Raw genomic sequence first — 10859 nt, forward strand, 5'->3', positions numbered from 1 at the left:
GACATCTCCGAGGGAAACCTCACAACCTAGTAGTCAACGTGGCGATAATGACATTTATCAATATGCCACTGATTACTTACTGGGATCGTCATAGATGATTAATGCGTGCATTCCATGATCTCTAGAAGACTCTCCCGTAGCACGACCAGGATGTAGTGCCGGGAATTACAGGAGAGCAGAATCCGAAGCCGTGACTACAACAATAATGAGATATTCCAGAGCACCGGCTTCCGGGGGAATCTTAACCGATTATGCCACGGTTGAACGTTTTTATCCAATCACTACGTACACGCGAAACAATTTTTCACTATCGAAGGTGCCCTATGCGTTGATTGGTTTCTAGTTCAGAATGGTATCAATAGCTATAGCAGTCTTTCCAGTTTGTCGGTCGCCGATTATCAGTTCCCGTTGACCACGACCTATAGGGACTAGGCTATCCACCGCTTTTAACCCTGTTTACATAGGTTCGTGGACAGATTTACGTGCAATAATCCCAGAGACTTTGACTTCTACACGTCTTCATTCTACCGCGCTCAAAGATAGAGTCAAGCTTCTGCCGAGGAGAAGTGATCGTAGTTGTGCTCTCCGAACCGTGCGGAATAGTCGCCCATTACACGGCTCTCTAACTTGACTTTATCTGGGTCTTGTTTAACCCCAGAGGCCGAAAGGAGGGTGGAAACTTCCTCACAAGTTCCCTCCTCCTTTCCTCCTTGGGGACCCACTTTGTGATTTCCTGAAGTCCACTCTCTCCTGGAGTTTGCAGAGAGGAAAATGGCTTTTCAGTTAAGTCAGGTAAAACTTGCTTGCCTTTTCGCCGAAAAAGCAATAGAAAAAAGTTATGAATACAAGAAAGAAGAAACCGCAACCGCAGCCCTGGATGATTCTTCCTGAAGTAAGTTCTAAAGAATGCCCTAACCAGATTGATTTATCCATTTCACGTAATTCGGTCGGTTACGTGTTTTTCATAGCACCTTTCATGTCGTGCCACATAAAGATGGATTACCTAAAATCAGTTGAATTCCTAAATCATGAAAACAACTTTCACACGACGGCATCAAACGGGGCAAATCATCCATCTAGGAAGAACAGGATGTGGTTCCCAAAGAATGCTTTGACACCAGTGTTTCCTTCCTGTACTCCAGTGTTTTCGGAGCATCCTAATGGTTACACAAAATGGTCAAAACCTTAAAGACTTTGGGATTATTAGAAACGAATACTTCCCACACGTGTTCTCTAGGAGAGATTAGTCTCCCGCGAGTGCCTAAAGAATAGACAATCGACACTTTCTTTTTCAACGAAGGGAGTCCTTCACATTCCCATAGCCCTTTCTCTCTAGCTTTCTCTTGCTATACCGTCGCCGTTGCTGTTCTCAACCCTTTCATAATGTTACGCGGGCAGGAGAGCACTGAGGTAAAGTAACGGACGAGGGGGCACTATGATGGGTGGAAGGGGCGGGCCGGTGATTTTCAAGAGCGGATACCTATCCCTAAACAAGGCACAAACCTTATCGACATACAGGTTCCTACTTGCTTGAAGGCCTATTAGCACAACTTTGTTGAAGATCGCCCAAAGTAGTACCTTCCTATAAATGTCAACGTCCAGTGTTCGCTCAACAATGTTATCCCTAGAATCCTCGAAAATTCATTGTCAGAAGCCCGGAAGACCCCTTGTAAGAACAGGAACCTGCCTTAGGCAAGCTACCACTTCACTTGGCCGGCAAGCTACCTGAATCTGCCGGTTCTTCGTAATGAGGAGAGGCCGGATCTCGATTCGTGCACTTTCCTATTGCCAGGTGGCTTCCTGGCCCTACCACTTTTGTTTTCAAAGGTGCTAGTTTTTTGTTTGTTTTGTTTTTTTGGCTGGCGCTTCAGTCATGAAATGAGTAACGAATAATAATAATATTCCGGCTGCGCGCTGTACTTTTCACTAACGCTTTTCGATGAAGCGGTTCATCGTGGCATGACTCGCCGCTTTCATTAACAGAATGGCTTTCTGCTGCTGCATAGGAGCGCGAAAGCAGCACCCATGTTGGCTGGGCTGGGCTGGGCTGGGCTGGGCTGGCGAAGTCTCAACACCCGTGCGTGCGTGCGTGCGTGCGTGCGTGCGTGCGTGCCCTCTATGAGCTGCAAGTACCTACCCGCATAATTTCCTTTAAGAGACCCTATTACATGACTAGGTCATTCCTTAACAGTGTGTGGAAGGTTAGAGAACCATCCACGAGGACCAGCCCGAAAAGAAAAGCTGCCTCCTGAACAAGTCACCTATAGCGTTGACGTGGACAAGCCCGGGATGCGCCCTCAGAGGCTGACCTGCGGCCGGCGGAAGAAGCGGAAAACCGCTCTTCTTTTCTTTGGCACTCTGGATCCACCTGCTAAACAAGCGGTGCTCCAGAAACCAGCAAATCGCCTACCAAAGATAGACAGGGAAAGCGTGTTCTGAAAGCAGCAGGCAGCACCGATAGCTCAATCGGATAGAGTACCTGGCTTCGAACCAGGTGGTTAGAGGTTCAAGTCCCCTTCGGTGCACACAAACCTTCCTTGAATGTTTCATAGAACGGTGTTGTTCTCCGGGAATTCTCGGTCGGCATGTTGGAGTGTCGGAGCCAAACCTTAATCTCATTTAAGTGGTATGGCGCTGCTAGATGACATTTGGTTCATTATCTTCTTCATACATAGAGGTAGGCAATTTCAGGCGCTACAACCCTACCTTAACCGGGCCACTTCACGTTTGGTTATTATTAACGTGAGAAATCGATAGGACCAAGTAAATTAGCGTACCATTGGTTTGCTGCTTTCTTTGAGGTCCTTTCCAATTCGTTTCTGCAAACTCCTTTCTTTTCACCTAGTGAGAGGAAAGTGCCTTAAGAAGGCATTTCAAGACGAAAGTAGGTTGGTTGTGAGCAGCTGACTATATGCGCCCCTCGCACACTGTCTTAGCATAAACTGCGGGACGGGATTCATCAAATAAATAGGGGCGGCGGCCCGGCCCGGCCCGGCCCGGCCCGGCCGGATGAAGCCGGCCAAAAGGCAGGCACAAGCCAAAGAACGACGATATCGGCCTTCATGCTTGCTTGCTTGCTTGCTTGCTTGCTGCCGTTGTATATCACCGCATGAAGGCCTAGAAATCCACATGAAGCAAGCACGATGAACCGCTTCTTCCGCATGAACCGCCTTCTTGCTTGCTTGCTTGCTTGCTTGCTTGCTTGATGAAGCCGCACGGTTCAACGCCAAGGAATAAAGGCAAAGTAACCGGCCGGCTCGTAAGTAATTATTTAATTTCAGGAGAATAGTTCCAATGGTAGAACAATGGTCTCCAAAACCAAAGGTTAAGGGTTCGAATCCCTTTTCTCCTGATTACCTGGCTTGGTACGAAGAGGTTGCGGGTCTCTTTACCTTGTTTTATCACCGGAATAGTCGAGACGACCTAGAATAGGCCTCTCTCCAAGTCCATACATGTCTATTGCCAGGGTTCTTCCTCATCCATAATACTCTGCTTTCCAGATCTCGAGGATGTTGGAGTAGAACAGGCGGCATATAATTCAAAAGAACCATCGGTATCAGTACCGATGCCGTACATGGTACTATTATGTATGTATGTATGTTAGGATACGCATCAGAGTAAAATGACGTAGCTTCGCCACTATCTAGTTGGATTTCCATTGAAACATTACCAAATTAGATTTTCCGCACCTATTTCTTTCAGAACAGCTAGCCAAGTCAGACCTTGGGCCTATCTCTATAGGTTGGTTTTTCAGATCCCATCACTCCAGGCTCAGTCGATCTTGGATCTTGCTCAATAGATCATATCTTTGGTATCTCACTGCCTGCGGTTCATCGCTGAAGGCGTTTGTTTAACTGTCTGTGCGGGGTCCATCGCTTCGCCTAGTCCTTGCACATGGTAGCACTTGGTTGCACTCATTCCTTCTTCGCATGGCTTAATGCATGCAAGAAGTATCCGTTCCGTAAAGGCAACGTTTCTCCAAGAAAGAAGAGCGAGGCATGCGGCGTTGCCGATGAAAGGCGGCGATGCCTTCCAAGCCGAGTGAGAAGAATGACTCAGACAAGAAGGCTATGAATGAGCAATGCTTTGAATGCCGCCTTAGGATCCTGGAGTAAAAGGATTCGAACCTTTGCGTGTCGGTATCAAAAACCGATGCCTTACCGCTTGGCTATACTCCATACAGTGGTAACCAAGGAAGAGAAGCAAAGCTCAGAGAACGGAATTTGCTTGCTGGGCGCAGCAAAGTAGTGAAAGACTGGCGAGTTAGGTATGGCAAGTAAATAGGCTTAGTAGGGCTCGAACCTACAATATTACCGTTATGAGCGGTACGTTTCAACCAATTAAACTATAAGCCCACTGCTGGCTGGCTGGCTGGCTGTTAGCCCTCTCAAGTAATGGAGTCGATGGATCTGTTGAGGGCAAAGCAGCCATATTTTTCTCCTTGAAAGATTAAGGACATAAACTTTTCAAATAGCTACACCTGGTTCTGGACCGATTGATGTGGATACAGAAGAGCAGGATGTGCTACCCATCATGGATAGCATAGTTCGAGCAACACTGAACTGAAAGGTATGACTGAAGTGTAATCGTTTTGTTGGCAGGCAAATAGACGACATATTCCTAGGGGGTTTTTTACCGATGCAGCACGCACGAAAAAATCGACTCGACTTTTCTTCGATGATTTAGACAGAGATTTCACCACCTACCACGAGTGGAATGGCAAGGTTCTGCCAGGACACCCAGCGGCAAGACAACCGTGAAAGGAAAGGCAGGGCCAAAGGATTATCATCCATCTCAGCCAGCGCGGAAAGAAAAGAAAAGAAGAGCTCTGCTTGCTCTTTTTGACAATAATTTCGCTACTCCAGTCATGGGCAGCATTATTACATGCATAGGGCGGACCCGAGCTCTTTTCGCTGCAGTTTTCCCTACGGCTTTCCTCCCCTCCTTTGGAAGTGTCAGCTAACTCCTGGAATCCCCCTTTCCCTCCTTCTAAGAAAACCATGCTCGGTTAGATCAGTGTGGACTGATGTTTCGTTCCACTGCTGCTGGAAAAGCCGCCAAATTCGTCACTGACTGGAGAGCGGGAACGACTCACTATCTCGTCTTATTCTCAGAGGCGAGAATGCTCTCAAATGGCTAACGGTGCTTTCAACTAAAGTTCCATTTCTTAACACAGCGAGGCTTATACTGTTTATTCGTACGACAATGCGCGACGCTCCACTATCCCATTGAAAAAGGATTCCGCAATCATTTACGTACTTAAACGCAGACTGAGTAATAGTAATTCATGCCATTCCTCGGGCTCAGACCACAGAGCTTCCTAGGAACTGGGAAAATGCTATAAATCTGTTTAAATAGCTTCGCTTTTTGCCCTAAAAGTCGCTCTGAAAATGTCACTTAGAGTGTTTTGACTAAGGGAAACAAAACCCACTAGACGAACAGCTACTAATATTTCCTCATTATATATTATTATTCATTCCAAACTCAAAACGCTAGAAATTGAAATAGCAAATAAAATCAATTCGCGCGTAAATCGTACTTATATTCTGTTGCTCTTCCTTGTCTGTTCTCGATATTCATGGCAGTTTCTTGGCCTTCATGCAGGCAAGCAAAAGGGCGGGCGCCACCAGCATGCATTTCTGGACTCGTGCCCGAAGAAAAGAAGCGGGCGGTAAGAAGCGGTTTTCATCATCCGGCGGGAGTGAAAAGAAAAGTTAGGTCGGGAGGTAGTGCACGCTCGCTGGTCCTGATATCAAAATTCTCGCCTTCGTGCCGTGTGTGTCTGGTTTCAATGAATTCCGCATGAAGGGGTGCGTGCGCGCAGGCAACAAGCCTGCCCTGGCAATTCCGGCCATAATCTGCGTGCGGTTTTCATCATCATGAAGGCCTTCATGATGAAAAAGGGGTTGGCGGGTTTGATGAACCGGTTGGTTTTCATCCGGATGAACCGGTTGGTTTTCATCCGGATGAACCGGCGGGTTAGCTTGCCCGTGAGGGCAGGCAGCTCTTTGTCCGCACGTATGTCGCCCGGGGAACCGGGCGGGGGATCTGCTGGATTTCTATCTAATGTGCCAATCTGTATACGAATGGAGACGATCGGACTTGAACCGATAACTTCATACTTGCAAAACATGCGTTCTACCGATTGAACTACGCCCCCATCCTCGTTCCATATGCAACACGTATCATATGGGCAAACACTGCTTGCTTGCTTGCTTGCTTGCTTGCTTGCTTGCTTGCTTGCTGCGGGAGGAGCTATTGTTTATACGTGCGTGCGTGCGTGCGTGCGTGCGTGCCCCCCTTTCTTCTTTTTACAGAGTTTAGGCTTTATCTAAGACATCCCGTCCTGTCGAAACTATGTCATACATAAAGGTGTGTCGTTGGCAGGTTCACTTTTGGTTTACCACTTCGATCGTATCGGCGCTAGAGAGAAGTCGCTTTCTCGAGAGCCGGCTACCTCATCATCTTGAAACTTCATTCCGCTCCTCTGGCCGCCTTACCCTGTTCTCTGCAAGAACCCCAAGGAGACGGGTTGTTGATTGCGCTTGCTTGATTGGCACCTCTAGTACGACACATCTTTCAGAATACGAGCGAATGCTCGGATCAGTAGATTCGAGCTCCTTATTCAGGAGTTGAGAAGTACGCAGGGCGGGCCTGCCGCTCGGCTATGACCTCGTTTCTTGAGCTAGAGGGGAATTTCACGAAATGGGTTGGCAAGAGCAGCAGACAGCAACTCGTATCACTCTCGTAATTCAGAGAAGAGAAAATGGGATTCGAACCCTCAACTTTTGCTCTTAGAGATCATTATTCCGGGAACCACTCTCCCAAACTAAATAGTTATTTCCCTACGTAGGAAAGTTCCAATGCGGGGTCTGGATCCAGTCGAGGCGCCGAGAGCCGCAGGCGTACCGCGTATTCTATTTACCAGTTTCTCCGGAAGGTCATGTCTGGGAACTTTGACTTGATAGTGTAGTGTGACGAGGCGAGAATTCTCGCTTTCCAAGAGAGAGTTGGTCAAACCCAACCCTAATTGCTCGGATAGCAACCAATGCACATTGCTGAGTGATAAGGTGGTTTTCCATGCTTGCTGCGAAGAGGCTTGCTTTCCTGAAAAAGCCGCTGTATACAGTGATTCTCAGACCACGCAGTATCAAAAGCTCTATCAGATATGTATAAGAAGACCCTGTTTGAGTCATTGGGTCATCCGCTGGTTCATCCTGAGTTCCTGTTCAAGAACCTTATAGCGGAGCTATATTCTCACTGTACGACAATAGAACCCTAGCGCTACTAAAGACCATCAAGGTGGTAGATGACATTAAGATGCAGTATAGTATTATGCGGGTACATCGAAACAGCAGCAGAGCCAAGGGAGTATCTTGAAAAGCAGCTGGGCTTCAAGGCCCCTAAAGAAGAGATATATAACGCGTATCATTGGGTGCCGCAAGAAAAGAAAAGAAAAGAAAAGAAGGGGATCCTATTCCTTCCTGTTGAGCACTCCTTTTTCTTGAAGAAGTGGAAAGAGAGGTTGTCCCCCCATTGTAGGAGCGAAGAAAGCTAGTAATTTTCACGCACGAAGGAAAGTCCTAGTAGATCACTACAATGTCGTAGTGACATCTTTGTGTGGGTTTGTAATCGATAAAGTGTACGGTAATTTCGATTACTTTAAACAAGCCATAAATCTTAAGATGAAACAGTGCTGCTTTCAAATTACATGTAGCGACGACAGAGCCGCTGGAGAGGAGAGGAGAGGAGAGGAGAGGAGAGGAGAAAACTATGCGTTGACATAAATTAGAAATCACTATTAAAATATTTTCGTGGTCTTAGGAAAAAGAATGAAGGTAAACGAAAAAAGCCTCAGTGGGATCCTCATCTTTGGCGGATTTGACGGGACCATCATCTTCGCCCCCAGCGGGCCGGGCGGCACCACCGTCTTCAGGGAACGCGCTTCCTCACTAACAGACAACTCACCCCTAACAGTACAGTAGACGACTCTAACCCTGCAGACCATTCTTCCCCTGCAACAAATGGCTCTACCTCAGCAAGCAACAGAGACGGGAGAAAAAAAGTACACAATGTCGGGTTCCTGCCTACTCTACTGCAGTTTTCGGTCAGCCTTATAGCGAAGCCCGTATGATGGGCTTCGGCAAATCCGCCAAAGCAATAATATATGGTATGCATATTGACAAGTGGTATTACTTATTGATTATAGCCCCGCTTGACCGATGGGACGCGGGCGGTTAGGAGTGAAGGTCTATAACACAAACGATCTTATCTCTCACATTACAGATGTATACCAGCGCTATTACCATGCGATAACTACGAATAGCGCTTTTTTGTTGAGCCTCGCCGCTGCAATACTGATAGCATCTACTGGCTGTTCTTCTATCAAATACCCTCCTATCGTCCGCCCTGCAAATAGGAAAATTACTACCGCGAATTTTTTATTATTTAAGAATCGGGAAAACGTAAGTAACTGGAGCGTTCAATCACAAGAACAAATCTTCATGCCGAAAAGCGGAGCGAAACTGATGGATGATCACCATCACTTCGTCTAGGACCACCAACTAGTAGTGCCCAAGAAGAAGCGGTGAAATGGACGGACTTGAACGACGCTATGAGCCCCTAACAAACTGTTATAAATATCAAGAACAGACCTCGTGTTGGCAAAGAAAGCCAACGCAAGTCCCTCTAATGGATGCTAGGGCATTCTCGCCCCTCGAATCAAAGCCAACAGAATGTAAATTGATTGACCGTTACTACTTCATATTACCATTCATAAGCCATAGCTTACTTTGACCCTCCCTATCTTCTATAGAATTCCCGGGGCTTTCCTAGCCACTGTGTTGTTTGTTGGTATCTTTCCCTTGAAGGTTGGTCATCTCAGCCTCACTTTCGAGAATCGTTACTAATGCGCTTTCTTTATTGTAAACTACTCTTATTGGTTTGTTCCGGGCTTAGTCAATTTTGCTTTCTTAGCTTTGTCTTATTACATGAGTAATGGGGTTTGCCACTTATGGTGGGATTCGGGTCTTGTTCTAGATCTATCTTAAGTGTATACTTTCGGAATCCCGATGTTATTTCGTGCCGCTTTTTTGGCCTTCCTGAAGCCTATCCGATTTTCTTTATCGTGAGCACGGGGAGCGAGCCAACTCCCTTCCCTCGGGCGACATTCGTTCGAGACATCAATCATTTCGGCGAACTAAACCTAGTTGTTAAAGCGAGACTGGCAAGTGGTTGGGGGCATGAATTCTTTGTTCCGCATAAAGAAATTCCAAGGACGGATCAAATGCCAGGAAACAAATCCTGAGTTTGCTTGCTTGCTTGCTTGCTTGCTTGCGGGGAAATCACAAAGAAGTTCCGGGACGCGGGCGGCAAAAACCCAGAGACCTTGCAAGCAACACTGCTCGCCCGTAGCAATGCTCGCCTTAGCCATTATCGCCCGCCGAATTACACTTTTCAAAGCTCGCTCTAGCCATTTCTCTGCTGCTTTCCGGCATTGCCGAAAATGATTGAAATGAAAGGGAAGGGAATTGGCCGAGCAAATGAGACTAGCAGAAAGGCGAGACCGAGTGCTTTTCTTTTACAAAACAACAAAAAGCTATAAATACAAGAAAAGAAATAAATCTCACGAACACACAGGAATGGAACGCTTTCTTTTTTTGTTTGAGCGGTTCGACTCAGATAGATACATTCTGATAGAAGTAGACGGAAACCCAATCGACAAAGGGAAGTGGTTTATCGACAGGAAGACTGTCGATAAACTGGAAGAAGACAGATGGTTTTTCTAGCTGAAAACTATCTATCACGCCGCACGTTGGGGTCAAGTTTTTTATGGAAGATCACTATCTGTATATTACGGTAGTAATACACGAATACTGAACAAAACCGATTAATCAGTCAGATGAGACATTTCGTTTCAAAAAAAATTATGGAAGAACCAAAAATTTGCGTTTCTTGGATATTGATTCGCTTCGGTTTGATACGGCTCACGCTCTATCCGTTCTTGGAAGAGCCCATTCCTTCATTAGCTAAACTTTCGCCCTATTCAGACTCGTTTCCTATTCGTACATGATTGATAGAGGCCTTGAGCACATATGTTATTACACTTTCAATATCATGTCCCTATTTTGCTTTTTCTTGTACGACTCATTAAATTCGGTGCTCTTTGATCCTTAGTTGCTATGAAAGGTAAAGGAAAGAATATGAAAAATTGTTTTACTCAAGTGGTTTTTGCCTTTTATCATCTTTCCCCGCTACTTCTGTTTGGGTAGTTTCCAATGTTCGGCACCTCTCTCACCGTCCAAGTACCACATCCACTAATTTGCCTACGACCAAGTCACAATCTAAGACTTCTGACTACATAATGTCAACTGTTCGTACCTTGTCCATTTCGCTAACGCGCCCTTAAGTTTTGGTAATGGTTATCTGTTTGCCAGAACCAAAAGCTATTTCTTTGAGAACCTGTCTAAACAATTGTCGTATTTTGAGGGTTCGTTCGCTTTCCATAGCAGCTCTGTTCACATTTTCAGATATCTGGTGTTAAATTGTCGGTCGTTTACCTTTCTATGTTCTAATCGAGTTAACCATCTTCGTAGCCTTGATTATGCCAACTTATAGGAAGCAATTATCTAGATAGGTAGGCGCTTCCCTATGAAAACAACCTAGCGAGAATGGTTTTTTATCTAATATAGGCGGCCCCAGGCCGCCCCCTTCCCGTGTATCGATAAATAATAGAAGGCTCTATTAGGCATTACAGCGCAGGGCCGCAGGCTCAAAGTCAGCCTTATCCAATAATACGGCGGATAACAACGTGCATGAACCGCGAACTAACACTTATGAGGGGGACAATCCGGAGGTAT

General features: G+C 46.2%; 1 non-coding gene across 1 annotated transcript; it reads right to left on the minus strand.

Moving 5' to 3' along the window:
- Positions 1-6087: 6087 nt before the first annotated feature.
- Positions 6088-6160, minus strand: TRNAA-UGC (transfer RNA alanine (anticodon UGC)). The gene has a single exon. It is a non-coding gene; the product is annotated as a tRNA-Ala (tRNA).
- Between the last annotated feature and the right edge of the window lie 4699 nt (positions 6161-10859).

This window comes from Azolla caroliniana, unplaced genomic scaffold, assembly GCF_043228905.1.
Source record: "Azolla caroliniana isolate FFs.n. ecotype wild unplaced genomic scaffold, voAzoCaro1.0.p SCAF_424, whole genome shotgun sequence".
Lineage (NCBI taxonomy): Eukaryota > Viridiplantae > Streptophyta > Polypodiopsida > Salviniales > Salviniaceae > Azolla > Azolla caroliniana.